The sequence below is a fragment of the Podarcis erhardii genome (assembly GCF_964252035.2).
Source record: "Podarcis erhardii genome assembly, chromosome: 4".
Taxonomy (NCBI): domain Eukaryota; kingdom Metazoa; phylum Chordata; class Lepidosauria; order Squamata; family Lacertidae; genus Podarcis; species Podarcis erhardii.
Window position 1 is genome coordinate 72,388,801 of NC_138508.1, and position 25,557 is coordinate 72,414,357.

Genomic DNA, 25,557 nt, shown 5'->3' on the forward strand with positions numbered 1-25,557 from the left:
ACATGGTTGAGCAAACAAACTGACTAAACTGAAGGCAATTTACGCACAAGTAACCCCCTCACAACCATTACAGCGCCCACCTGAGAGGTGCCAGAACTGGGTTCCAGTGAGTTCCAGCTGGAAAAAAAGCCTTGAGAATAATGATGATTAACCAACTAGAAAACTAAGGAGAAACAGTATAAGCAATCCTATTTAGATGACACATAATACAGAAATGAAGGCTGTATTACCAGGAAGGAAGTTCCATTCAAATCATCAGAAATGAGTAGACACACATAGGGTTGAGCTGTAATGTGCTGCATTTGGGTTGGTTATTTTATTTCATTTTTTTGTAAAATAACTTATCTTCATGCAAGTCCAATGGCAGTTACAAGGCCCAATCGTTTCCCCCACTTACTTGTACACTGATACTCTATAGTTCAGAGATACAACTCTTCTTAAAGCAGCAATTTCAAAATGTGTCCTGTAACCAGTTTTTCATTCTCCTTACAATTGTACCTTTCAGGAATTGAAGCTATCATGGTGGATAGTCCAACAATAATTGGTTAAACGTCAGATACTGAAATCATGCTATTAAGCTGAACATCTATCTCTTTCTCTCCACAGTTGTTGTTCTTGGTTTTATTAGAATCCAACCCACACTTTGGAAATCATTTCAGTGCACTTGTCTCTTCTTCTTTTTCCATCCATCAGTGTTTGTGTCTAGGAAAGCTGCTGAGATTCAGAGCTATTCCTTTACTGCTGGAAGAAAAGATTATTTTGATTGCCATATATATATATATATATATATATATATATATATATATATATTCTTGATCTGATTATCAAGATGTAATTTATTGGAAAGTTACATGACAGCCAAGAGGTAAACTAGGGATCTCATAAGCAATGAACTCATTATCAGTTCTGGGAAACTTACCCAGAGTTTCAATTCCAATTAAAATTTATGACCATATATAGATTTAATTATTGATCTGGCATAGGCACTTTAGTGATACACACACACACACACACACACACACACACACACACTGAAGTTTCCTATAGCTTGTAGATTTCTTTTTAATGCAGGAACCAGCAAAAACACACATAATGCAACATGCTCACACAAAAAATAAACTCGTTGACTACAATTGCTTACGCTGCTGTCCTATGCTCATTTTCCTGCAAAAACTCAATGGGACTTGCTTCTGAATGAGATTGCCTTCTTAAGTATACCATGGATGTACTTGTGGACATCTAATTATACATAATAGGGGTGTGCATCAGATTTGGATGAATCCTCAAGGAGAAGCAAGGTGCTGTGGGGTGATTCTGGGCTTCCAGGAGCAAAGCAAGGTATTCCGATCATTCACAAATCAACACAGGGATCTCTAAAAAGCCTTGTGGCATCTCTGCAATCTGGGTGGAAGGGCAGATTTGGAATATTGAAACATATGTCTCTTCCTTTAAGGAAATCACTGACGTCAGGAATGGGGGGGTGCTCCTTCACAACTGACAAATCTAGCATGTAATCAGAAGGAACAATTTCACCAACACACTTCAGTCTAAGTGCTTTCCAAGAGCAAATCCTATGCCCCCAGGAAACTGACAGACTGGAGAGTGGAGGGGGAGCTCCAGTGTGAATGACAGGCCAACAGGTGTAAACAGAAGGAATGATTTTATCTGGAAAAATGACTCTGTTGGAATTCTTCCCATCCCAAAATCAAATTTAAATGTATGCAGCACGAAAGTGGATGTAGATCTTCGAGTGCAGACAGGCTGTGATGGGTACAGGCAACTGATGATGGGCAGTAGTAGCATCAGGCTCAGTGCTAGATGGGGAAAGAGAAGACATGGAGAAATGGTGGGTGCTTTGGGACATGACCATAAGGAGAAGGGACACCAACACCAGAAAGCTCATTTGGCTCATCCAGATTTGCCCACTCAATGTCACAAAGCTCATGGGGTGGTAATGCGAATGGAAATTTCCCAATACATTAGAATCTTGGTAGAAAGGGCTTTATGTAGGGAGACAGCTACTCTGGGGTCCCAAACGAAGCGATCTTTCCCAAAAGGTCTAGAGATATGGGGTGGATCCCTTAGGAAGCCACTCTGGGACAGCGATTGGTTGATGTTTAATGAATTAGCTCCTTTGTTCATTGTAGATCATTAAAATTAGTCCCAAAGTGTTGTAGCCTATTTTAACCCAGTGCATTCCTCATCCCCCCCCCCACCCTGCTATTTTGCTGCTAAAACTGGGTGGAAATAATTTGCAGCGGAATTTCATATGAGCAGAAAAATCAGTGGACACTTATTTCCCAGAACAAATTTAAACATTAGTTGTGTTAAACAGGGAAATTATCAGTTTAACTAAGATGTGTAATGACATCAGTGGCAGCAACCTGATTTCCCTGGAACTATAAAACATCTTATTTATACCTTCCATGAGGATTGTGTCCTAATTCAATTCCTGGTCCTTTTCTTCCTTTATGTTTTCCACAGGTGATTCCCTCCCCCCTCACACCACCAAGAACAGGAGCTCTCAGTTATATTTCAAGGGTTGTGAACTTTCTGGGTGCTCAACAGGAATTAAATTCTGAGAGAGCCATGTGTGTGTTCACGAGAGCTGCTTGTGTACTGGGGCATGTAGAATTTTCTGCCTCAGTCATCTGTATAAATTTATCTGAGCAAGGCAACTAAGTGAAACAGCTGAAGCTCTCGCTCCACTATGAATGAATGATGCTATACTTGGAGAGGCTGGCAGATTAGGAAGAAAAAATGTTGGCAACTGTTCTAGGTTTGGATCTTTCTTTCACAGATGGATTACACTTGAATTTGGAGGTTGAGTATTTCTATTCATGAAGGGTGAGATAAAACCTACACAGTGAAATGCATGGAAAGAAAGCTATGAAGGACTGAGGAGTGAAATATGTGTTTGTTTAGGTTTATTTGAGAAAATGCACAGAACACAAGCCTACTTGATTTTTATCTTCAGCTTTGCTTCCAGCACCAACATGGCATGCTTTCTTTCTTCATATATATATATATATATATATATATATATATATATATATATATATGCAGGTTTTGGTGTCCTCGGGTGTCTTCCCGTGTAAAAGTTGGGGTGTCTAGGCGACGTTTCGACGAGGTCTCACTCGTCATCTTCAGGCTGGTGCTTTCGGCTTCTTGTTACTGGAACAGAGCAGGATCTCAGTGTTTGAGTTCCTATAAATACTGTAGAGGGGGTGTGGTGTATAGCCTCCAATGTTCTGGGCAGAGAGGAAGTTCCCAGGCTAGTGTGCCTTTTCTTCTTTTGTTCCTTAATTACTTGAGAGATATCTTGAGTGATTTCTTGAGTGATATCCTGAGTACCACTTAGGTGGGTCATTAGGTGTGGATTAGTTGCTAAAGTCTTTGTGTCTTGACCTCTTGAACTTTGTGAAGAGTTTTCATGAGAAGATGGCTGTACTGTACTTAGTTGTGCTCTGGCTTGGCTTCGTGTATAGGGGTGAGCTGTGGTTTTGTGGCTTGTGTCAGCCAGATCTGTGTAGGGATTGCAGGGGGGTGCAGCATCCGGAGGTGCCACCATGGATTGGCTACTGGATGGTGTCTGTAATTCATCTGTGGAGAGGGTCTGGGTTTGGGTCTGGTGTGGTTGATTGGTGTTGGCGTTCTGTGTGCCTCTGGATCTGGTGTCAGTTTTTGTGGGGAGGGCTAATTTCCAGATGTCTGGCAAGCGGGATGTGTCGTCACGCTTGTTCATGTTGTGAGGGTGTTTCTCTATCTCGATGGCTTCCATGATTATTCTCTTGTGGTGATGTTCCGTGTTAAAGAGCAATTTGGAATCTGCAAAATTAATTTCGTGTCCTGTTTCTTTCATGTGTTGGAAAAGAGAGGAAGTTTTTTCTTCTTTTTTGACGGCATTCTTGTGTTCTGCGATACGTGCATTTATTCGTCTGTTTGTTTGTCCAATGTACGTGGCTGGGCAGACTTTGCAGGGTATTTCATAGATCCCTTGGTTTTCCAACTGGATTTTATCCTTGGGGTTTCTGAGGATATTGGCTATTTTTTGGTTGGTGCAAAAGGCTGTTTTGATATTGTGTTTATGGAGGATTTTGCTAATTTTATCTGTAGTGCCCTTGATATAAGGAAGGAGGGCCATGCCATTGTTTTCTTCTGTGTCTTGGTTTTTGGGGGGTGTTTCCTTTTGGATTAGCTTCGTAATCCTGTTTTGCTGGTATCCATTGGCAATTAACACGTTTGAGAGATTCTGTAACTCAGAATCTCTCAAACGTGTTAATTGCCAATGGATACCAGCAAAACAGGATTACGAAGCTAATCCAAAAGGAAACACCCCCCAAAAACCAAGACACAGAAGAAAACAATGGCATGGCCCTCCTTCCTTATATCAAGGGCACTACAGATAAAATTAGCAAAATCCTCCATAAACACAATATCAAAACAGCCTTTTGCACCAACCAAAAAATAGCCAATATCCTCAGAAACCCCAAGGATAAAATCCAGTTGGAAAACCAAGGGATCTATGAAATACCCTGCAAAGTCTGCCCAGCCACGTACATTGGACAAACAAACAGACGAATAAATGCACGTATCGCAGAACACAAGAATGCCGTCAAAAAAGAAGAAAAAACTTCCTCTCTTTTCCAACACATGAAAGAAACAGGACACGAAATTAATTTTGCAGATTCCAAATTGCTCTTTAACACGGAACATCACCACAAGAGAATAATCATGGAAGCCATCGAGATAGAGAAACACCCTCACAACATGAACAAGCGTGACGACACATCCCGCTTGCCAGACATCTGGAAATTAGCCCTCCCCACAAAAACTGACACCAGATCCAGAGGCACACAGAACGCCAACACCAATCAACCACACCAGACCCAAACCCAGACCCTCTCCACAGATGAATTACAGACACCATCCAGTAGCCAATCCATGGTGGCACCTCCGGATGCTGCACCCCCCTGCAATCCCTACACAGATCTGGCTGACACAAGCCACAAAACCACAGCTCACCCCTATACACGAAGCCAAGCCAGAGCACAACTAAGTACAGTACAGCCATCTTCTCATGAAAACTCTTCACAAAGTTCAAGAGGTCAAGACACAAAGACTTTAGCAACTAATCCACACCTAATGACCCACCTAAGTGGTACTCAGGATATCACTCAAGAAATCACTCAAGATATCTCTCAAGTAATTAAGGAACAAAAGAAGAAAAGGCACACTAGCCTGGGAACTTCCTCTCTGCCCAGAACATTGGAGGCTATACACCACACCCCCTCTACAGTATTTATAGGAACTCAAACACTGAGATCCTGCTCTGTTCCAGTAACAAGAAGCCGAAAGCACCAGCCTGAAGATGACGAGTGAGACCTCGTCGAAACGTCGCCTAGACACCCCAACTTTTACACGGGAAGACACCCGAGGACACCAAAACCTGCATTCCTGTACCCGTGAAAATCTACGAAAGCAAATATATATATATATATATATATATATATATGGGTTTCCCCACTTCTGTGTATCCTTCCTTTTCTCCAAGGAGCTCAAAGGGGTTTTACCCTCTCTATATTATCCTCACAACAATCCTGTGAGGTCGGCCCAGCTGAGAGTTGGTGACTGGCCCAAGGTCACCCTGTAAGCATTGTGACTGAATGAGGATTTGAACAGTAGACTTCCAAGTCCTAGTCTGATACATTAACCACTATATCACAATGACTCTGAACTACTCACAGATTCATTTCTATTTATTTAAACTGGGTCTCAAAGAAGATACAACATTGTTGAGAGAAATACAAGTACATCCAGTTAAGAACATCTATAATTATATCAAGAGGAGTAACTGTGTTAGTCTCCTGCAGCAAAATATATGTACCAGAGATTTAAAGTGGGAAATAAAAGATTTTAAATAGTCTGATAACAGCGGTGGACAGGGATGGGGGGAAATTGATTCAGTTTGCATTTAAAGGTGAGCCTACCTAATTCACATTTTCTAAATCAATATGGGAACTGAAACACAATCATCCTTCAAAATTCGCACTTTTCTGAATTTTGTGATGCTGTTATACAACCAATGTCTATAAAAATACAAAAATTGCAGAAAAGTGTGCATACAAACAAATATATCAGTGGGGGTCAAAATACAAACATACATTATATTAGGGGAAATTGCTTGCAAAAATATGTACATGCAAGTCCCATTTACCATCACAACACTTTCCCTGGAAATTGTTCGTTAGGCAAGGGTTTGCATAATGAGTCTACAATTTCCATTGTTTCCTATGGAAAAATTTCCAACGTTTTTCCAACCATGGAATTTTAACCCCCCAAAACAAACAAAACAAAGCCACAGGAAAACCCAGGGAAAAATCTATCAGATTTGTTTGATCACTCCCCTTCCCTTCCTTCCTCTGTTCCTCAACAAACTAGCAAAAAGCAAACAAGGAAGTAAAAACTGCTATTTATGTATCTGACTCTGCAATGTGTATGGCAAGGTTTGGGTACTAATCCCTCATGTTCGGATAAGTGAATTTCCACATAGTGAACATTTGTAAAGAAGGGCCAGCAAGTACATTAGTCAAAAGTTCACAGCAAAATATTTTTAGTAGGCAAAATTCATGCTAAAACAAACTTTCATGAAGAATTGTGAAGTACTGAAATTAAGGGTGGGAAATGAGAAACTGAGAAAACTGAAATTGACAGAATCTTTCATACCTAGTTGAGGTGCATGTGATGTGGCTGAGCTGCAAAGCAACCCTAGCAACTTTGTGGCTGCTTACCTAGATTGAGATGGGGCAGAACACCAATAATGTTGAAGCCACATGGTTGCATCAGCTGGAGTGCTACCACCAATTTGGCACTGTCATCAGCGCAACTGCATTGTCCAGAATCACCCCAAGCCCAAGTAAGCAGCAGCAACACTGGTAGCAGGAGGGCATTGCTGCCACTGTCAGATAATTCGCAAAGTTGGTGTAAACCCAACCGTGATATGATAATATCACTTCAACCCCATTTTTTAAATCATGAGTACCCTGATTTGCCTATGAGGAAATCACAAATTAACCACACTGTAAATTGCTTGGATTTCATAATAGGAGGGAAGGAAGATAGATAACACCCCATTCCAAAAATATTAACCATATGTAAATATCAATTTATTTATTTTTAACCACTGTCCAAAGCAAGCTTGAGCATTCGACCTCAGATGCACCAAATCAGTCCTAAAAAATAAAGCATGAAGTTTGGGGAGAGATGTCTTTGAGAAAATGCTTTCATCCTCCCTTTTCATTTAAACAATGCCCTGACTTGATGTATTAGAAGTGTTCTTATTCCAAGAACAGCCTTCTAAGGCCTTTCCCCACAAAGCAGGTGATTAATCTGAAGAGAGAATAACATATGGCTTTTGTGTTGTGGCTTTCATCCAGAAGTCACTCATCCCTTTCTTAGCTGATATTTATGGGAAGGATAAAGGATACCTTCCTAGCTGGCTATTTCTCGCCATACCCCAAAGGGAGAAATGGCAAGGCAAGGTAAGGCAAGGCAGGCAGTCAAAGATTGGTGTGTTCTCTGATCACCCCCTCTCAATATTTGATTTATGAAAGGGTATAATGACAGTGTTTAAAAATACTTTAAAATCATCAGGACACTTTCTTGTGCGGTGTGTGTGTATTTTGAAAGAATTGATCCTTAGCTATGGCTCCCGACAGCAAGCCTTCTAAATGATATAAACATCCCTAATAACACAGTGGCTGCAAAATAGCCCCTGTTATTAGTCAAGAGCGTGATTGAAATGAAATGTAAGATTTATAATGACAAATGAAATGTAAGATTTATAATAGCATTTTCTTTTGTTGGGACGTTTCTCACGCTGAGAAATGATACCCTACTTTTAAAATAGCGGCATGTTCTCAGCCCCTCCCCTCCCGTAATGGACTTACCCATCTGTGAATAATTGTTCAGAGGAGGGAGAGACTGTGTAATAAATCAGCTACCCTCATGAGCCAGTCTTAGCAGTTAGGAGTTTTAAGCCCTGTGTGACATAATGAGCACAATGGAGTTCAAAAGTAGAAGGGGGAAATGCAGCCAGCCACTAACAATTTTCTCAGCAGAGCCGGCAGAAATGCTGAAGAGGAAGAAGGCCCCCCTAATGGTAGAGTTTAATGTGTTATCAGACCTCCAATGCTTCATGCAATGTGCCGCTGAGCTACAGTTAGGGTTGCATCATCTGTCGCCTGCGATAACAAGGGGCCAGAGAGAGCGCACGCTAATAAATATTGCCTAGGCTGGGCACATTTTGAAAATAGATTCATTGCAGGCTAATTGCTTGTAAGGTGTTTCAAATTACAATCTTTGAACAAAGAGGATCAATTTCAATTTAAAACAAAACATTAAGGAGATGAAGCCGCAGCCAAGGACTGACATTCGCATTGTGAATCAAACATTCAAACGCTGTGAATTTGTTTAACTCAGAATGACTGTTTAACTTTCAGCTTTCCGCTAATGCCTGCTTATTAACAGATGGGGCTGTGCTTGCAGTAAGGAAGGCATGGCAAATATGTGAGGAAAGGCTTTCGCAGGCTGTGTTTTAAGTGTGGCTGGCTATGTGTTTTTGGCTTTTCATCTCCTGTATATTGCTAAAGGACGGTCACCCACTTTTACTGGGGTGCAGGTAAGGACAGGGAAAATATATATTTTTTCCATTCACATTTCATGGTGAACCTACCAAATTTGCACCTGGTGAAGAAATATGTGAACTGAAACACAGCTTTCTCTGCAAATTTGCACTTCTCCAAATTTTGCAGTGCAGTTCTATGGCAAAGTTAGATGTACAGAAATATATATACTGGAGTCAAGTGTGCATACAAATGCATATATTAGTAATAATAACACGAAGAATGCATTGTACAAATCTGTCAATTTCAGTTTCTCTCATTTTCTCATTTTTTCCCGGTCCTATGTTAAGGTCTTCATATTTCATCATCATCAGTGTGTGTGTGTGTGTGTGTGTGTGTGTGCAAGTTTAAATCCTCATGGAAATTCTTCAGCATTTTAACGCAAAGTTCTCTTAAAATATACACATTTAAAAGTGAATTTGCCTAATATGCACTTTTTTGATAAGTACCTTTCCCTAATATGAAGAAAGGAGAGAATGAGATATGTGACGATGCTTTAGCCACTCAGACAAAACATTATGAATATTTCCTGGCCATTTCTGGCTTTCATCCATACTTCATTAATAACCCATCTTTTAGGTACATATCTCCAAGACTAATCTCATTTCTCGAAAGCTCACTAGAGACTCTATTATTTTCCTGGCTGTGCTTTAAAATCACCTAGGTGTAATTTCTTTGTCCACATTCATAATTTAACATTTATTAAAGCAATGCAGAGTGAATTTAAAGGTGCTAATGATTAATGATATTAATATATGAAGTGCAAGGAGGGGGAAACCCCTACCTACTTAAAGTAATTACGCTCAAACAACTCAAAAGAGGGGAGGAAGATCAAAAGCTAAAACAGCCATAGGGATTTAGCCACTGCAAGTCAAATGAGAAATATGGGGTCATCTTGAGAAGAGTCGTGTCAGGAACTGAGCAGGGTGCTTTGTGCTGGCCTCTGTGGCATCCTGCTTTCAGCCTGGCCAGACAGAAACAGGTCTGGGCCAAATGTGGGTCACCACAACTCTCACGCATCTCACAGCTCAAAAAATGGTGGCCATTGTGAGTGGGAAAGTGAGGCAGGAGAAGCACCACAGAATGGAGATTAGGCAAAAGGGAGAAAGGGTTTTTCAAGATCTCGCAACTCACAGAAGAAAGGTGTGTGGTGGGGGATGATTTCTTATAGGAAAAGCCTCAAGGGCAGGTTCAGAAGAAACTCAGGGACTGCAGATGCAGTGAGGAACCAGAGAATAGAAAAGTATCAACAGGGGCTGCCTGCTGAAGGGAGACCCTGTGATGAGAAAGGTCCTTGGCTCAATGGGGAAGTAAGAATCCACCAGGCAGAACCTGAAGTAAGGAACCACGCCATAGAGACCAACTGTGACAAGCTGCTTCATACATGATGACATTCCTCGATGGAGGCTGCTACTGTACATGAACTGCAGGTGTGCTTTTTATGTATAATGTTGATCCTACAGCTCTACTCAAACAAAGAACATGGCTTCAAAGTTCACTTATCCAGCAGTAAGCTCAGTGGGGCCTACTTCTGTGTAGAAACATATAGGATTGCACTATGAAGTACACTTATGACCATAGCTTCCAACATATTGGCACTTAACACTGTTAGAAAGTGGTTGCAATGTACAATGGATGCGCTAGGAAGCCACAATCAGTCACAAATTATGTGCATTGCCTATCATGAGCTATATGTCATGGAAATTCTGACATGAAGTGTGAACTGATCTTAAAGAAATATATGATTATAGATGTTGGGCTTTGGGATAAATTTTATTGACCTGCTGCATTATGAAATCCTTATTTTAGACCATTGCTGAGGGGCATTACATTCAAAAGGGGAAAAACTAACTTATCAAAAACTTGTTCTGTCAAACCATCAGCATTGATTGAAATGTTAGCTACACAGAGAATAATTAATAGACATAGCTAACTTAGGTTTGTTAACTTTAATGAATGTTCTATGAGTAGAAGATAATTGGATGCAACCCTCAACATTTCAACCATCACAATATAATTTTCTGAAGCTGCATACAACCCCCTATTTCCTTCTCTCCCTCTCTCTCTCTCTCTCTCTCTCTCTCGTAAGGAAATCAAGCTATTGAAGGTCCCTATGCAATACAAGAACATGACTATTCATTTCTTTGATGATCACCCCTGTCCCCCACATGCAAAAGATTGAAATATGTCATGTCTACCTTCTTCCCTTCCTGACCCCTCTTTTGGGGGGCAAACTACAGATAAAATGAATGTGGTGTGTAAATCTAATCAGTGCAATGGATTGACATCTCTGTGTTACAGGCTGTCCCAACATTGCACTGATTCAGTTTGAAAGATAATTGCACGTACTCTACTGGGCACTTAGAATCATCCTCTATATTACTTGGCATGGATGTGACTTTTTATCGTGGATTATGGTTGCTCCATAAATCTGGTGTAAAAAAAGGCCAAGAGACACATTTTGACACGTTATCTTCCTTAAATTATCCTTTCCTGCTGACTCAGGATGTGGAGATGTTCTCACTCCATCTATATGCTGATAATGAACCACATTTTAAAATGTTGGCCACATTCCCTATCTCTCTCCTTCCTCCCCACATTGATATTGTAATCAAGAATCCTAAAACGAATGTAATAGAAGAGCAAAACCCATGGTAGGATTAACGATAACAGTATTTCTTCAGCATGTCTTCAGCATGTAAGTCAAATTTAATTATCATTAAAAGATTCCCTCTAAACATATAGTAATGCACCAATATAAACTCCTGAGCCCCAGTAGGTTGAAGATAGATTTCATGGAACATGCTGAGTACACCATCCTGTCTCTGTGTAGGGTTCCACACAGCTCATCATATAAATCCATATACTTTAAATTAAGTTTTAGAAAACCACAGTGGGAAAAACCTAAAAGATATTCAACTGTACCTAAATCTCTGAGTAAACAGCTTAAAAATCAGGCACTCTGTATGCTAAAATAAGTGATGTAGCAACTAAGAAGGAACTCAATACCTCTGGGCTAAAAGCCTAACCAGAATGCTAGACTGTATTTATCAGATCACAAATCATTTCAGCAGCAGACTGTATTATATCGATTAGCCTGGAATTGATTGCATGTTACTGCAGATTCTTAGAATGTTACTGACCAACATAAATTGACTGTGTGGACATTTAAAGAAAATAAATTTAGATGTTCTGTGCTGGTTTTTAAACGTATGTTTGCATTATATATTCTGTATAATATGTTGCATTGTATTGCTATCTGTCAAATAAATATCAAAGAGCGGAAGGCAGGCTGGCTGGCTGCCCGGCAGGTAGGTAGGCAGACTGATATTAGCCATTGGGTGTGATACATAGTTCTCAGGGGTTCTTCGGGCACCAGTGAACTGGGGAAAATAAATTCCAGAGTGCATGATGGCAGGAGTATCCATTGTCATCCAGAAGAGGATTCATGCTGTATGTACAATATGAAGTGACACCTCAAGTGTAGAGTGTTTCCTCTAGAATTATGGGGTCTGAAGGGACCTTAAAAGTCACCCAGTTCAACCCTATGCAAATGCAAGATATTCACTGCTGCAGCATCCCTGATAGGTGTCCATCCAGCCTCTGGCCTGGGGGCCAGATCCGGCCCAATCACCTTCTAAATCCAGCCTGCGGACGGTCCAGGAATCAGCGTGTTTTTACATGAGTAGAATGTGTGCTTTTTATTTAAAATGCATCTCTGGGTTATTTGTGGGGCATAGGAATTCGTTCATTCCCCTCCCCCATATAGTCTGGTCCCCCACAAGGTCTGAGGGATAGTTGATCGGCCCCCTGCTGAAAAAGTTTGCAGACCCCTGCTCTTGACTCATGTCTTATCCTTTAGAACACAGAGCAAATGTGTTGTATGAGAGCTCTCCAAATAGTTGAAAATAGCTATCATTTTGCCTCTTAATCATCTCTTATCCAGGCTTTAAGAATGCAGGCCATTGGATAATAGGGGCCTCAGATTTTTCTGAAACAGCTTATGTTTAGCAGGATTCTACCTTTCTGTGCCAGAAAGTGCTGCCTGCTAAATTTCTGCTTGTCGTGCAGCAATTAAAAGCACAGAAGGAATGCCAGAAGGAATATCGGCAATCCATTTCAGTCTCCCGTATTTTGTATAATCAGACTCTCACAAAGGTGTGTGCTGAGGACTGCATAAACCAAAAATCATAAAATTATTTCCAAGTAAGTCTATCTGGGCTGGGATGTTCTAATGTTCTATCAAAATAAAAGTAAAGTACTTTAGAAATTAGTATAATGCATTTGTTGTATCTACATATCAGTTGCCAACATTATTGTTCTGTTTGTGAACAAGCAGGTTAGACTGCATTATACAAGTTAACATTTTTTACTTTAATTATAAACAACATGAATTAATTTCTCACATTTCCTAATTACCATTTCTTACTTTAAAAATTCAGCACTTCAAAATTATACATTGTATTCAATTTTACTGACAAAGGACAAAAAAAAACCATCTGGGGGAATGATAATTAGTGCTTATAATCATGACTAAACAACATACATAGTGAACAGGTCCTTGCTGGAAGAATACGTATTAGAAGTCATTAATAAAGGAGGTTTAATACATATTTTCATAATTGTGCTTGTCCTTAGAATTCTACATCAGTGGCAGGAGCAATGTTAGTAGGAATGGTTTTTAAATTAGCATGGACATTTATTTCAAAGCATGTGGATGTGTAGTTGGAGGGAATTAGGTCTGAACACCTGACTTTCAGGGCCATCTGAACACTGGAAACATATTGTTCCACACATCCCAATCTTTGAGCTGTGTGAGATTCTACTTACCTGGGGCTCATATTTCCTTTTGTGAATTAGGCACAGTGGAGACTGCGGTGTCTTCGTGACATATGGCTTATTTATGCATATATACAACCTGAGCCTGCAATGGAAGGGTTCACAGCATCAACTCCCCAAAGAAGTCTTCTCCCATAGTCACAGCCTTGGAGTCAAACAGAAACCAAACTCTGACACTCTCTCCAGCTTGCTACTTTTATTCTAGTTCACAACACAGCCCCCAAAACTCTGCTCCAAACTGCCTTTGTCCTTCTGCAAGTCACCCATTTGCCATCTCACACAGAGCCTCCTTTCCTTTGTCCTCATAATGGCCCATCACCCAGGTGATTACCTCATAAGGAAGCAAACCTGGGTTATATTTTAACACTTGCTGGATCCAGGGATTGAAGGGGTCTGGCAATCACAAACTCATAACAATATTAGAGGGGAAATACTGAAATTTGTGAAGGTGCTGGTCTGAGTTTGAGAGGATTTAAATAAGTAGACTGAAGGGTCCATCGTCCAAATCCCTTCTGAATTCGGCCCTGAACAAATTAGAGACTTCCTATCTCTCCACGTCACCATTCTTCTCTTTTCCAAACTCACCCTTTTGAGGAAGGAAAAGAGCAGGGGAGATTTCTGTACAGTGGTATCTCGGGTTACAGACGCTTTAGGTTACAGACTCCACTAACCCAGAAAGGTACCAAGGTACGTTGGGTTAAGAACTTTGCTTCAGGATGAGAACAGAAATCGTGCGCTGGCGGTGCGGTGGCAGCGGGAGGCCCCATTAGCTAAAGTGGTACCTCAGGTTAAGAACAGTTGCAGGTTAAGAACAGACCTCCAGAACGAATTAAGTTCTTAACCTGAGGTACCACTGTATTGTGAAGGTCTCAGATTGAAGGCCTTATCAGTCATTAGATGCTTGGGAAAATCTATTGCTACTAGGAACACTGGGATATGCATTGAACCAAGGAGCAATTGGAAACTACATTTGCTATGCTTCTAGGTCTCTCTCTGTGTGGAATGACCGCTCCCCACTTAAAACGGGGGGGCGCCTTTTGCGTGGACGCGTGCAGCCCTGGATCTGGAGTGGCCCCATCAGCATAGGCTTTGCCTTCCCTCAGGTGGGATACCTGGAGGTCCCCGCCTACCCCAGCGAGTTGTCCAATCCCACCTGGGGGAAGTGTTGCCAGGGAAACCAGGCCAGGTAAGGGGAGGGATTACCTGCCCACACAATAGAGGGTGGATCTTAATTGTTAATCCTCTCCTCCCCCTGTAAACTGCACTACCCAATCAGGCCTGTGACACTGGATACAACTTGATATTATTTCTCCAGCAATCTTCCACAATTGTTTTACTAAATAAGGATATTTTGTTTCAATATATTTTTCAACACCTGGCCCCTTTAACGTAATGAAAATCAATTTTCTAAGAGATCTCCAAGACAGCAGCCTGGATGCAATACATCTGAGGCACTCTATAACAGGAGTGGGGAATCAGTGAGAATGGGCCTTCCATATCTCATTGGACTCCAATTTCCATTAGCTCCAGCCAACATGATCAATGGTAAGAGATGATGGGAGTTGTCATACAGCAACATCCAGAGGGCAACAGGCTCCTCATCCCTGCTCTAGAAAGATCAGGAAATGGAAGAATGATCTCAGGGTCGTTTGATTTAAGGTTCACATTCATCCCCCCCCCCCATAAAAGACATAATATTATCTATATCTATGCCTCTTTTATGTGTGGAAAATGAACGTGAGCCTTAAACTGAATGAACCTTACATCATCTTAAGCAGCTAAAACCTATTTTGAAAATATGGATCATTAATTAAAAAAAAACCTCTTGAGCTGAAATCAATAATGCTATGCATTCCAGGGCCAAGTTAGGGGAGCTGAAGTCTATGCAATTAGCAGCTGTTTGAATGGCTTTTCAAAAGTAAATAGAAGATGTAGAGGATCCTGGCCTTTGAGACTTTAACACTTTTGCTTGCTGTTGTAATTCTGACATGGATTAGGCCCTCCTTACCTGCTATTTTTGTTGGTAGAAAAGCTGCCATTTGCACCATATAGAAGTTTTCCTCTAATAACAGATAGACTCCTATTGGATTGAAGCAAGAAGCAAAAGGTTAAAACTGATTGTGCTTGGGTCCCAGCTGCCATTGTGCAAAAGGTTTCTCATCTAGTTAAGCATTCAGTTCCTTCACTTTCCAGTTCTTCAATTGCTTTTCAAAACCTTTACTTGAAGAAAAAGTATCCACAAACTGCCTTCAGAGTGTATTCAAAACCCACTCCAAACTTCAAAAATTGCAAACATATGCAAAAAATCCAGAAATAAAGAGCTGTCTTGCATCTGGGTCAAGGACTAAGCAGAAATTGTGGCAGGATAAGATCGTGAGGTGTCTTGCTTCTGCTTCACTGAATGCCACATAGAGTCATAATAAGCTGGATTGCATATACCTCAAATCTGTTGTTATTCTTCAGGACTGTTTCTTATGTTACTTGAGATCTAGGAGTAGCTCCCAAAGAAATGAACATTAAGGTAAAGGGGGTGGAGAGGTTTTTGGCAATGCAAGGGACAGAGATGGACAAATCTGCCAATTTCTATTTTCCCAATTTTAAATTCAGCTCAGCCCACTGCAATCTCCCCCAAAAAGGTCCACTCAAAAATTCATATTTACTTTCATGCAGATTTCTCTTAATATGCACATTGTGTGCACAATTTAGTCTGGTATAAGCATTTTTGCAAGCAATATTCTTTAACAGAATGTGTGTTTTGTACATTATTTCACTAATATTCCCATTTTTGTATGCATTCTTTAGTTGGAGAACTGCATCACAACATTCAGGGAAAATTTCACAGGGAAAATTTCAGTTCACATATTGGTTCAGGAAGTGGAAATCTGGGAAGTTTGCATTACAATTAAAATGCAAACTAAATGCATTTCTCCCTTGTCCCTAAGCAAGGGGTGGACTTTGTTTCCCTAAAGCCAAGCCAAAATTTCAGGTGCAACACTGCAGCTGGTGGATACAAATTGTCTTTAATGTAGCTCTCATCATTGTCTGTCTTTCATAGATGCTATGAAAAGAATCTGCATCTTCAATTGCCACTATTTGCCAAACACCACTGCAGAGTCTTCTGATTGTGGCTTTTCTTGGAGCAAGTTCAACAGTTGAACAGAATGAGTCATTTAGAGGGCACTGTTAATGAACTTCCCTTTGGATGGCTTACATTCTTCTAAGATAAACAAAGCATCCAGTTCCAATTCTGAAACAATAGAGCTAGAAATGGCAAAGACCTAATAATGAAACCTGCCAGAAGTCTTGCCCTTTATATACCAAAGAACTTGCATTAAAAGAAGGGATTAGAATGTGGGGAACGTGGCCAGAAGCCCTTTTTGTCTTACCCTCTTCTCTTTGCTCTTGCTTGGAAGCCAGCATTGAAGATATATTCTCTACTATATAGGACATTAAAAAGAATCATACAATATGCTCACATGGATTTTCAAAACATGAGAGGAAAACACTGCGAAGAGAATAATTATAGCATTTAACCTGGAGTCTGAGCTATTACAGTTGATAATGTCAATAATTTCATATCAAAGCTATTATTACATTAAGCAGCAGGGATGCTTTGATAAACTCATGCAATCAACACACACCCTGTAAGGAAAGACAGGTCATGAACATCAATTGAAATGAGGCACAAAATAGAAAGGAGATTTGGCCTTGGTAGCATGTTTTTAAACACACACACAAACATACCTCAGAATATAGGGAGAAACAAAAGCTAAAGGGCCATGAATTTAAAAAACCAGGCAGCATTTGGTGACACAAATTATTGTGCTATCATTAAATCAGCAAACAGTGTTTCTTATGAGCTAAATATTTTAGCTCTTGGGTAAAAATAAGAGCCTAAACAAAAGCAATGCAAAGATTGCTTTACCGAGTATGGCCACATTCTAAATATTTATGACGCAGTAATTCGACTCACAGGAAATAATAAAGAATATCAGCGGAGATTGTAAAACAAATCAACAAACGAGAAAACCTAGATTGCCAGGGAAGACAAAGTTCAATGTGAAAATAAATCTGAAAGGACCCTCCAAAACTGCCATGATCAAAACAACTACATAAAGTACAATGTGTTTTCTCTCTCTAGGAGATCAGCTGAAGAGGAATGACTGAAGAGGAATCACTGAAATGTTATCCTATTGTACATAAAAACTTTACTATATCTCATGCTGATGGAAGCTGAAATATTCTATGCATCTAAAGTTATCTCTGAGGATCACAAATCTAGGCGTGAGTGGATTTCCATCAGTCCATTCCTTTAATGCTTGTGCGCTTCATTCAACCCTGAGTTTCATTGCTTCTGAATTGTAAAAGCAATTCTCCAACTTCAGCCCGCACATTCTGCCGCAGCTTTTGGTTCATTTTCGCCTACAGTGCATTATGAAAGTGCACAAGCACACGGATAAAACACTGTAAAAGAGTGAGATTGTACATCTCGCACTGACTTTGGTGCAGTGTTTCACAGGTGTGTGTGTGTATGCTTAATTTCTAAAACACTACCTAAATATTCATAAACGGTATCACAATCGTTTATACAGTTGAATCAAGGTTTCCTTTTTGTCATGCTCTGTCAAAGGTTCAGAAAGCAGTTCCCAAATATGCTGAGTTTTCACTCAAACTGGTTCTCAACTCAATACATTTCTCTCTTTCTTGATTATCTTGGGGCTACGTATCAGGCATAAGGTTGATTTTTCCTATGCCGACAACTAGCATTATATCTCAGGCTATATAAGCTTGGCACCAGGACTGTAACACTCACAGTCAGATTAGCTCTGCCAGTGTGCTTGCACCATGCTACCATCCCTGCCTCCCTCTGCCCCATACCTTCCTGGTATGCAACAGCAACTCAGTTGTCTACATGTCAGATGTCATCACCTCAACACACTGTCCATTACTGGGCTATCAATTGAAACTAGTCATGGTGGCTGTGTACTTCCTCCAAGACCAGTACCTACACATCTTCTAGGCTCCTGTTTACCTCCCCTTTCAAGAGGTAGTACAACATGCATTTAAAGCACATAAGGTAAAGGTAAAGGGATCCCTGACCATTAGGTCCAGTCATGACCAGCTCTGGGGTTGCAGTGCTCATCTCGCTTTATTGGCCGAGGGAGCTGGCGTTTGTCCACAGACAGCTTCCAGGTCATGTGGCTGCTTCTGGAAAACCAGAGCAGCACACGGAAACACCGTTTACCTTCCCATCGGAGCGGTACCTATTTATCTACTTGCACTTCATGCTTTTGAACTGCTAGGTGGGCAGGAGCTGGGACCGAGAAACGGGAGCTCACCCTGTCGCAGGGATTCGAACTGCTGATCTTCTGATTGGCAAGCCCTAGGCTCTGTGGTTTAACCCACAGCACCACCTGCACCCTATTTAAAGCACATAAGGCCTCTCAAATTATCCTGGGAACTGTAATTTACTCTTACCAGAGCTACAATTTTTAGCACTCTTAACAAACTCCCAAGGTTCTTTGAGGAGCCTCGTGTACTTCAAAGGTATCATGTATATGCAGCCCAACTTTTTTTGCAGGGGTGGCATGGCAAATAGGAAGAGAAGGGGGAAAGCACAGATTACTATTAATTTTTTGAAACAACACTCAACTTAAAACAAGAGAGGTTTAACTAGGAAAGCTTGAGAAAAGCAAACAAATTGAAAGCCAAGCTAAGAAGAATTTTCCCATCACTCATTTGAACTAACTGGGCAATTATATGGCAGCAGGTTTCTAGTATATATATATATATATATGTCAGTATTTCTGAGGATTTGTTGATCTCTTGACCAGGTGACTGGGTTAACTTGATTATTTTAGTCTATGGGTTAAATTTAAATTTTTTTTCTGTATAGACATTGCTGCAATGCAAAAGAAGGAAAAATCATTTACTTTAATGATCTTCATATCTAAGTGCAGTCTTTTTTGTGTGTATATGAAAATCCCTATGATTAAATGTGGTTGTTTTTAAAGAGCTAATCAATTTTCAAAATGTGCTCCATCAGAAGGAAATTGCTTACAATATACATAATTTCATCTTGGAAGCGAGTCCCACTGAGTTTAATAGAGCTTGCCTCCTCGTCAGTATGCTTAGGATTGCAGCTTTGTAAGTTTGCCTAATGCAGCTTATGTGTTTGCTTTAGTTTAGCACAGGATCTGAGTGCATGTGTTGAGATATTTTCAAGCATGCTCCCTTCCTTTTACACTCACAGCGGAAAATTACAAGCCACTCTTCCCCATTTAAAATGTTTCCAGGGAGCCTGCTGGAGAAAGCAACATCCTTCCCTCTTTGACTAGTCTTGCCAAGGACTATGAGAGCAGACCATGAAGGGAATGGACTATTTTCTGTATGTTCTATATCACCTGTAAGCTACATGTTTGCTGTTGAGATACATTCCACCTGATTTCACTTTATATACACATCTAATGTGAAGCTTTAACCAAAATATTATGATTTTTTTTCTCTTTGAATGTTGACTTTGAAGTCACTCCCACAGTGTTCAATGGGGCTTTCACCCTTTGAAGTGTGCTTAGGACTGTGGTCTATTATTATTTTCATTTATGAATCATTTCCAGTGATATATCCTGAAATGATTGATAAGGTAAAGGTACCCCTGACCATTAGGTCCAGTCGTGACCGACTCTGGGGTTGCGGTGCTCATCTCGCTTTATTGGCCGAGGGAGCCGGCGTACAGCTTCCGGGTCATGTGGCCAGCATGACTAAGCCACTTCTGGCGAACCAGAGCAGTGCACGGAAATGCCGCTTACCTTCCCGCTGAAGCGGTACCTATTTACCTACTTGCACTTTGATGTGCTTTTGAACTGCAACTGCTAGGTTGGCAGGAGCAGGGACTGAGCAATGGGAGCTCACCCCGTCACGGGGATTCGAACCACCAACCTTCCGATCGGCAAGTCCTAGGCTCTGTGGTTTAACCCACAGCGCCACCTGTGTGCCCAAACTGATTGATAGAAACATATATAAAATTAAAATAGCTATGTATATACACAGAGATATGGGGGTGGGGGGGTGGATTAAAAGAATAACAGCACATGTGTAAAATAATTTCAGATCCAGTACAGATACCAGTTGAGATAAAGATTCCCATTTATAAGATTCCCATGTATTTTGTCTGAGATGTGGAAACTATGGAGCTATGACTTGACATCGCCCTGTGGTGGGGTGGGGTAGGAAATGGAAGCAGGGGCTTCCTATCAGCAGTGGTGATGCATTGAGCAGAATGGAGATGAGAATGGGGGTGGGAGAGGTTGTTGAAATTCTGGATTCGGGGTGGCTTCCAGCATGTGTGAAAGACATGCCACATGTATGAAACTGCCAGCTCTCTAACCAGGGATAATGTAGATAGATCATGCTTAGTAGCCACTGAAAACCTTGTTCCCCACCTTTCATATACTGAATTGTATTTGCTGCAAGGGCAGCGGGCTTTCTCAGTAGTGACACCCTCCCTGTGGAATGCCCTTCCATCAGGTGTCAAGGAAATAAACAACTACAGTATCTGACTTTTAGAAGACATCTGAAGGCGGCCATGTTTAGGGGAGTTTTTAATGTCTGATGTTTTATTGTGCTTTTAATTCTGTTGGGAGCCGCCAAGAGTGACAAGGGAAACCCAGCCAGAGGGGCATGGTATAAATAAATTAGTAGTAGTAGTAGTAGTAGTAGGTTACCAGATGTCCCCGTTTCCCGGGGACAGTCCCTAGATTTACAAATCAGTCCCCATACAAAATCCTATCATTCCTACTGAAGTTGAAAAGTCTCCCTGGATTCATTTTTAAAAATCTGCTAACCACATATTATAGGCCACTCTCGAAAGTAGGAATGGAATAATCTAGTTATAAATAGTTCCATTTTTTTCTGTGAGTTTTCTGTGAGTCCAAACTAAACATATAAAGCAGATCTATCTATCATCCATCTATCTATCTATCTATCTATCTATCTATCTATCTATCTATCTATCTATCTATCCTCCCTTCCTCAAACTAGATGTCAGGCCTTTGTTGCCATTACTGAGAAGGCCCTAAATGACTTTTAAAAAATGGATTTTCTATCTTGTTGTCTGGCTTTGCTTTTAACCAATGGCATTGTTTACCGTTTCATTCTCATATTTTGCTACCTAATTTTTAGCATCTGGCTGAAAAATGTCTCAAGAGTGTCCAAAATAAATGAATACGTACAGGTAAATAATGTTTTGACCTCATAAATTAACCAAAAACAGTTAAGAGTGCTGATTCCTAGGAGGTCAAGGCTACTGCTGCAATTCCCATTCCTAGCCTTTGCAATTCCATTCAGGTTCACTGTTGAGTTTGCATTGTGGAGCATGCTCATTCATCAGTACAGCTGGGTGAAAAGGGTGACCAAGTTGCTTAATAAAACTATCCTTCCATTTAGGAGCGAGAGCTCCTTTGCAATTTGCAACCTTATCACAACTCTTATTGTCGTATTGAAGCACAATCAGCCCCTTACTTGATATAACTCTTGATTGCCATCTTTATAATGGCAACTAGCTGTGTGCAGTTAAAAATACTGATAACTGTGTTAATTAAAATTTTAATTGTCTTTGTATAAATTGCCAAGGGCAGAAGTAAAAAAAATAAAAATAAATCATATATAGAACTCTTATAGGTATTTCCCCCTTGTTTCCTTTCACTTTTCTTTTTCTATTTCAAACTTGTTTGGCTAAAGTTAAAGAGTACAAGAGCATCCCCTGCAGGAACTTTCCCATCCATGATTCCTTTCGCTTTTTTTGGAGTGGTTATTTCTTCTGCTGATTTGTATTCACTCTGCATGATGCACAGTAATTGTGTCTAGAGAATTAGAAAGGGATGGCTATTGCGGTGGTAATAGAATTACTATCAGTGTTCTAAGCTGGTAAAAGGATTCTGGGTTTCAGTCAAAGGATTTAAAAATACATGCTGAAATGTATATCTGCTTCTGTTTCCTCCCTTGCACTAGTTATAGGTGTGGAAGACTGGGATTTAACACCTGCATAGGTAAGGGCTTTGCCATCCCATTTGGGTGACTGATGCCCCCCTTCTCACTGCTAGGGCCAATGCTTTAGGGATGTATACATATAACATTGAAGAAGTACACAATCTATGTACCTGTGTACATCAGTAGTTCAACTCTACACCCAAGCAGTGACTTGCATGTCATGTTTGAGAAGGGTGAAGTCTGTGCATGCAATAACTGAACTGCACATTCCTTCACACAAACACTTGCAGAGACAGCTTGTGCCTGTGTAGTGTGTGAAAAGGCCCTTTTAATGGCCCCGCTAAACTATTCAGGCACTGCCTCCTGAAGCACATCACTTCACCCTGCTGCAATGCAGGGCTTGCCTTGCCAAACAGGACCATCACGCAACCTGAACTGATGTATTGAGTGCAAGGATTGAGTGACTCCCAATCACAGGTGATCAGATTTTTGTTCAGTAAGTCTGATTGAGGATGGCCAAACTAGCTCTCAAGTAATTTAAGCAAGATTTGTTGTTCTCTCATAGTTCCAGTTTGCTCCTAATGGACAATATTGCATCTAATATATAATTTGGAAAATTGTTTGTTCACTATGCAGTTGGACACCTCATAATGTATTGTAACCATATCTTGCATGATGGTTTCTGGGATCAAACATGAGGTTTTTAATCTATGTTTGGACAGAACCAGGCACCAGTTTGAACCAAGATGGTAGACGGAACATTTCATTTTAGCCACTAATTTAAAAACTGCACTGATTTCATTTTATTTTATTTTTAGAATTCCCAAGCAACACCAAGTATAAGGCTGCTAGTTAGAGATAGTAAGAGGAATGTGTTTTAATAAAAAAAAAAAGTGAGGCACTGTATTAAATACTGTGTTTTGAAATTTTGCATATTACAGCTTTTATTCCTTGAGGACACTGTTAAGCAATTCTACGTGTTAGCTCTTCAGCTCCAAAAGGCTAGGGCACCCGTTCTCGTTCAGTAATGAGGCATCTACAGCAGGTCTCTTCAGTTTATCCTATTAACTCAATAGCATTTCTTAAAATGCATGCAGCTCTTTGATTTTGTTTGTTTGCTTGCTAAACCTGTGACTAGTTTCATGTCCCTTTAATCATGGCAAAAGACAGCTATCTGGGCAAACTGCAATAAGACTGAATCTGCAAGTATTGGCAGGGTGAAGTCCCAGTGGAACAGGGACTGTTCTCAACAAGATAAGTGGATGATTCTGTCCAGCTGGAAGCAGTGGTGAACCAGCTCAGAGAGTACTTGAGAAGCCTGTGCCAGCTGCCTGGTGAGAAGATAATGAAGGAGCTGTGGGGAGGTTGTTGAGCTGATCAGCCAGCTTCTGTGCTGCACAATTTAAAATTTTTAAAAAACCCACTGTGAGTGATATCTACTTGTAAGGAATAGAGATGTGGAGTCCACTGGAAGTTCTGTATTAATGTTATTGGAAAAACAAACAGATGTTTATGCCATGGTTCACCTGTAGGAAACCTGAGATCTGTTTTTATTTTACTTTCTGGATGCATTAATAGACGTGTGAGAATTATATAGCATTTTCCTTCTATAATAAATTTCCAAAGTGCTAAACAGATTCACAAAGTGTATCTCAACAAGCCTGGCCACATTCTTGTAAATCAAGACAGTGTAATCCAAGATTGATGGGAGCGGTGTACTCTGAAGCTTATAGCCATTTCCTTAGGCCTCCTAAATGGTTTTTGCAGAGTGAGATCTATACTAGGCATTTCCTGGCTCACCGCTCATTGTCCAAACCACTGCACTAGTTTTGTTTTGTTTTTTGTTTGTTTGTTTTTTTAAGCTATTGGACTAAACCTGTAGAGCGGCCTTAATGTTAGCTTTAAAAAATAGCCAAGTACATTCTGATTCTGCTATCATATGAGCTGCTAGGAGCCAGAGCAGGCAGAGTGCTGTTGCTCACATGTCCAGCTTGCAGGTTTCCCAAAAGCATCTGGTCAGCCTCTGAGAACAAGATACTGGTCTAAGATGGAGCACTGGACTGATCCAGCAGGCTTGTCTTATATTCTTTGACTAAGAGCTTTTTCTGTTAAGCAAGCTAGTCCCTGCCCAGTTCTAACTCAGCTACACACACACACACAATGGGTTACTGTCATGTTCGGTTTCTGAACTTTCTGAAGACACCTGTATGGTAGAATTTAGTTTATAAGATGTTGAACTAGATGATTCAGTGGCCTTGACCTCAGAAATGCTTCTTTTCTTACCCTCAAACCACAGCTGTTGGAAAGATACGCAAGTGAAGAGTAATTTGATTGTTTTTACAATTAAGTTTAACCTGCCTTTGCTTCATGGGCACTCTCTTGGATATCTACATTAAGCAGCTGGGAAACTGCAGGCAAAAGTGAAATTACCAAGCATTCACCAGCATCAACAGCTGAAGGCTATAAGCAAAAAAAGGAAAGCAAAATGCAAATAGTCTCTTGAGTTCTTTGCAGCCAGGCAAGTAAAAGAGATTAGTCTTTCCAAACAAGTTGAGTGGAATTGTAAAACAGACAAGCAAAAGAATGAGTCTCAAATACACAGTAAGTTCAAGATTTGTCAGGGTTTATCATAAACAACATGGATAGTCCTGAGAGAAATACACCTGAGTGGTCATGAAAAGCAGGTCACTCATACCAAATGCACACATCTATGCATATGTACACACATACTCAGCCACAAGGGAGGAACTGTCCATGGTAATGCCCCATGTGACTATGGTGGAGATGACCAGGTCAGTCTTTCCCACTCAATCAGCAACCTGCCAGGGGATGATAGCAACTGCAGCTGGAAAACCCAGGCAATTGGCTCTGTTCTGGTGTTCACATATATCGTTGGGAAATCAGATGAAATTATAAAAAGTGGTTCTCATGTGATTCAGTCTCTGCATGTGTGTTTGTTTCTCTTCCTCATGGTGTTCATGCTCCTTGGGTTGTGAGAGGTCAGGATCCAGCTCATAAGCCAGATCCATTTCTCTGCTCCTGCCTT

General features: G+C 40.6%; 1 long non-coding RNA gene across 1 annotated transcript; it reads right to left on the minus strand.

Moving 5' to 3' along the window:
• Nucleotides 1-379: 379 nt before the first annotated feature.
• LOC309340276 lies at nt 380-17,048 on the minus strand. Its single transcript, XR_014155918.1, has 4 exons — nt 16,910-17,048; nt 15,532-15,603; nt 13,515-13,608; nt 380-738 (listed from the first exon to the last, which is right to left on the minus strand). It is a non-coding gene; the product is annotated as an uncharacterized lncRNA (long non-coding RNA).
• Between the last annotated feature and the right edge of the window lie 8,509 nt (nt 17,049-25,557).